A 5,533-nucleotide genomic window follows, 5' to 3' on the forward strand; every position below is an offset into this window, starting at 1 on the left:
TGGAGCCCCAGATCGAGGGAGATTATCAGTGGTCTTGTATGTCTTCCATTTTCTGATGATTGCTCCCACAGTTGATTTTTTCACACCAAGCTGCTTGCCTATTGTAGATTCACTCTTCCCAGTCTGGTGCAGGTCTACAATACTTTTCCTGGTGTCCTTCGAAAGCTCTTTGGTCTTGGCCATGGCGGAGTTTGGAGTCTGACTGTTTGAGGCTGTGGACAGGTGTCTTTTATACAGATGATGAGTTCAAACAGGTGCCATTCATACAGGTAACGAGTGGGGGACAGAAAAGCGTCTTACAGAAGACGTTACAGGTCTGTGAGAGCCAGAGATTTTCCATGTTTGAGGTGACCAAATACTTATTTTCCACCCTGATTTACGGATAAATTCTTTACAAATCCTACCATGTGAATTCATGGATTTTTTTTTCCACATTCTGTCTCTCACAGTTGAAGTGTACCTCTGGTGCAAATTACTGACCTCTGTCATCATTTTAAGTGGGGGAACTTGCACAATCGGTGGCTGACTAAATACTTCTTTGCCCCACTGTATGTATGTATATATATATATATATATATATATATATATATATATATATATATATATATATATATATATTTTTTTTTTTTTTTTTTTTTTTTTTTTTTTTTTTTACATACATAGTTTTTTGTTGCCTTATGGTTCCAAGCGCTGTCACCAATCTTTGCATTTTGTTATTATCTCATGACACTTGTTTAATCAGCTACCATCTCTCCTGTGGACTTTTTAATGTCTACAGTCTCAGACCAACACAGCCCTGCCCTTCCCATATTAGATTCTTGATGAATGTGTGTTGTTGTTATTCAGCCTGGTTCAATGTGCCCCTTTTTAACTTTGAGCACCCGCCCCTTTAAACCTCTCTGCACAGCCCTGCACTGAACTCACTATCTTCTCCCTCTAACAGCCTCCACATGTTCTCACTGTAATTTCCCCTCATGAATGAATTTATGCTGCACTAATGTGAATGTTTGCAGGGAAATCAAACGCATTTCACACGCAGTACTCGAGCTGACTTACCTTTGTTTGAATGACGACTTGTACGCGCTGACTCCACAGATAAGGTACGAAAATATATCAGGCTACGTCTTCAGGGTTTCTACTCCACGGCCGTATTTCATACGGGTCCACATTTCCACTGCACGCAATTTTCTGCAAGTACCGCCGCTTCGCCTCTGGACGCAATCGGTCTCTATACAGTCCGTTCTCTTTTGAGCTGCTTTTAAGCATCTTGTAATCGTCGTTCCAACACAGTGTGTTTGTTTTGATTCGTAGACCTCGAAAATGGTGCCGCGCTCCCACAATGCATTGCGGCGTGACGTCAACTCCAAAGCCCTATAGAACATGTTCTTTTTCATTGTCAAAATTATCAGGAATAAAGAAGAAAACTGATTCAAAACCTGTGGAACCTGCCAAAAAACAAGTTTTACTGCAAAGGATTTCTAGATGTGAAGGTTTTGTGGCTTTTTTCAGTTTCTAAAACAAACTCATTTGTACAGAAGGATATGAGGATGTATATGTCCGGTGGTGGGTTTTTTTCTTCTTGATTTAATGTATTCATTTATCTCTTCACTTAATCTTTCTTTATGTTGTTTTTTTTTTGATTTGGCATGAGCGATTTCCGGTCCTCACTCCAAGCCAGTTGGTGGCGGTAATGCACCACATGTTCTATCACAGCTGCGTCCGAGAGGACAGGAAACGTCTGTATGCGTCTGCAAACCAGGTAACTACACTCAGCTGAGCCTCTCTGCTAGTCGTTATTAGTTGGAGGGTTTTGCGTCACTTTCTCTCGGCTTGATAAAGGGCTGTATAGAAATCTCTGGTACGTAACACGTAACGTCATTTTTAGGGAGCGTCGCAGAGAAGTGAGGCTGTTTCTTTGTTTTTGTCGAGTTTTGATTGAAGACATGTTTCCAGTCCGTTTTTTACTCGTTTGTTTTTTCATTAATAACTTTACATTATCACAGAGAACAAGAAGGCGCTTTGTTTGTCACATTCACCTTATGTCTGTGAAGGTTCTCAGTCATCCAGGTCATCGTAGTCAAAGGAGCTTGCAAAGAAAAGCGTCTGGACTTCTTTAAGTTACTTGAAGACGTTTCACCTCTCATCCGAGAAGCTTCTTCAGTTCTAAGGTCAAATGGTGGAGAGTCCCAGATATAAACCTAGTGGGAGTGTCCCCCCACAGAGGGACAAAAGGACCCCCTGATGATCCTCTAATCACCTGAGCCAAGGTGGGAAACTGGGTGTGGGCCCCAATCAGCCAGAGTTTCGGGTGTGTTCATTGTGAAACCTGACCCCACCTTATCATGCGAATTCCTGAGGTCAGATGGCCCAGGATGTGAGTGGGCGTTAAGGCGTCAGGGAAGGGATCTCAAAACTGGATTATAGATGGCAGAGAGTTGGTGTCGTAAACCCCGCCTCTGTTCAAAGATGGTCGCTCACAGTGGACATAGATGGCTTCTTTCACTCCTCTTTCAAACCATCTGTCCTCTCTGTCCAAAATGTGAACATTGGCATCCTCGAAAGAGTGTCCTTTATCCTTAAGATGCAGATGGACTGCTGAGTCTTGTCCTGTGGAGGTGGCTCTTCTATGTTGTGCCATGCGCTTGTGAAGTGGCAGCCACTTGGCAGCCACAGTGATAAATGGCTGAGATGGCTGCAGCTGTACGTGTGAGGTACCTACATGTTTCAAGATGAATTTGCAGAGATGTCATGTTTGGTGCTTACAGACATCACACTGCATTTTGTGATTTCGTAGCTATTGTTGTGATATTTTGGAGCTTCCCATGATCACCGTGACAGTCATTCATTTTAACATAACCTTTCTATTCCTTTCAGGGATCCTCATTTTTTTGGTGAGGAAGATCAGCAGCTGTGTCGACAGGCAACAGGTAACGGCATGCTTTTCTGTTAGTACTGTAGACCTTGGTCTGGTGCTCTTTTTTAGTTTAACACAGTATTTTCATTTGCCGAAGTGTAAAAAGCTTGTTCCAGGAGAAACAAACTTTAGTGAGTTCTGCAAAATGATTCCCACCATTGCACACTCTGTCAGCCTCCAGTGTGCCCTTTTTTTGTCTTTAACTGAAGAAAGTCGGTAGTCAGAACATATGAGATAAGTGAGATCCTCATTTTGCCTGCTTATTTCAAGATACAACATTTTCACAAACTGCTGTAGGATAACCTTGCTATTTGTCTTTTCCAACACTTCTACATTCATCCATATTTCCTTGTCTGCTTCTTTCCAGGTGAAAAGTACCTGAAATGGGTGAAAGATTTTGTTTCCAAAAACAAAAGCATGTGCGTTCACCTGAAGAAGCCAAGTGGTGCTGACCTGTGGATAGAAGAGCTTGAGAACACCAAATACGACGGGGATGATGATGAAGTTAACGCCTGGGGAAAATTCTACCTTCCCGAGATTGTAAAAATGCAGGTTATTGGTGTGGTAAAGGGCACCTCATGTCCATGTGACGAGCTTGTGCTGATGACGCGTGAGGACAAAAAGCTGTACGGCTATGACGGAGAGGAGCTGCATCTGGTGGCTTCCAGTTTCCTGGAACTATGTGACAAAACGATAGAGTATCCAGCATCCAAGCGCTACTACAATGGAGAGGCCTTCAAAGATATGGTGAGAAGTTAGACTGCTAAGAATAAGACTGGGGATGCCTAGTGTTAGAGATCAATCACCTGAGCTTTTCTTTGTATTGTTGTGTGTTCTGTTTAGACTGAGGAGGACTGGAAAAAAGTTAAGATGAGTGATGTGGGGAGGAAACTGCAGGAAGAACATAAAAAGCTGGTAAATGAAACCCAGTCAGCGTTCGTAAGCCTAATATCATAGGTGGGTATTGGAGCTGAGTATCATCACTGATTTCTAGAACCTGTTCAATTCCAATTCACAAGGTCCCAATTAGATTCCATTTAATTCTTACTCAGAGAGTCAGAAACATTATAATTCTGATCATTTATCAGTACTGACACTTGTGAAACTTCATCAGAGGTGTGAGCATCACAGCAGATGCTTTTGTGTCAAAGTAACTGAGGATAAAACACAAAACCATGAAGCAGATTTTCCTGGCCTAGCTTTTTACAGTAGATAACCTTAAAAATATTATTCTGCAGTAGAACAAAAGCAGACGAGAACCACGACTCAACAAATGTACATTGGCTGATGCTGCTGAAGTGATTCAGAGGTTTTAATAAGAGGTTTTAATAGAGACACAGCAGAGCATTTTGCAGTTTCACTTAATTTGAAAAAAATAAATAAAATTTGGTATTGAACAGCAGAAATGAGGCTGTCTTGTCAGAAGTCATTAAAAAAAATGGCTGTAAACAACGGTAGACTGCTTCATAACAAGCAAGCGAATAATGCCAAAAACAGAGATTTGAGATGGGAAACGGTGTTCTTAAAGTACACTGAGAGAGGCAGAGAGCTGTGCTGTGTTGTTTTTCTGTGTGTGTTTTAATGGTGGTGGAAGCAAACCAGCAAAAGTAAGAGGGAATTCATGACAATGTTTATGTCAAGCGAAATGTGTCTTCTTTTGCTGCTGGTTTGGTTAGAGAGAGACAAAACGTGCAGCTTCAGGATCTGAGCAGCTTTCAGCACCAACGGCATCACAGCTCAGACTTGGATTCAGGATTAAGCCCTTTATGTTTGACTGTAGTGATTGTAGCTCTGTCCTTGTTATTAATCGCTTTAGTCAAACACAGCTATTGTTTGCTGGGATGTGTATATCCTTGACAGTTTGTATCTCAGAGTTATCAAAGACACTGTGGATAATCATCAAGAGATTGTTGTTCTCTTAATAATGACCTATTTGATTGTTTGTTTTTTCTTCTTCTTACAGATTCTGGTATTTGGCCAAAAGAGAGCTTCACAATTCTTGGCTTCACCTGTGGTAGAAAAATGACTGAAGTTATGCAACGCTCTCTAAAATTAAAGCTATGCAACGCTTTAACATGAATGGTGAAGGAGTGCATCTCTTTCACTGTCTCTTCCTGTCCTCTTCTCAGTCTTTGTTGTGGCACCTCTGCTATGTGTTATAGAAAGCACTTGGAATCATGTTCAATACAAAAACACCAAACTCGTGGGATTGCCCTAGCAAGCAGTTGGTAAAAACTAATTAAAACTGATATATATCAGCTTCACTTTCTAGCTGCAAAAGCACGTTTCTGCAAAAGCATGCAGTTTCCTGTCAGCACTTTTTGGCACAGAGTGTACTCAGAGTTAGGCCTTTCTTATATAAAGCAATATAATCAGCATATAAACATTTAAGATGATAAATTTAAAGCTCAACAGTAACTGCTATAAATATTATAACTACACATGTAGTGCTTTTGCTTAAGTAAATTATAGTTGGGATCATAATAAGAAAACATGTGTTTTTATTTTCTGTGTACCCTGGGTACAGACCAGTATAAATATGGGATTCTTCCCAATAAATGCTGTCTAATAATGCTTCATATTGCATTAAACACTAGATATGTAAGCAAACAAACAAAA

The sequence above is a fragment of the Mchenga conophoros genome, linkage group LG3 (assembly GCF_057382185.1).
Source record: "Mchenga conophoros isolate Kocher_MC1m ecotype Shallow Benthic linkage group LG3, M_conophoros_male_GT1.1, whole genome shotgun sequence".
NCBI lineage: Eukaryota > Metazoa > Chordata > Actinopteri > Cichliformes > Cichlidae > Mchenga > Mchenga conophoros.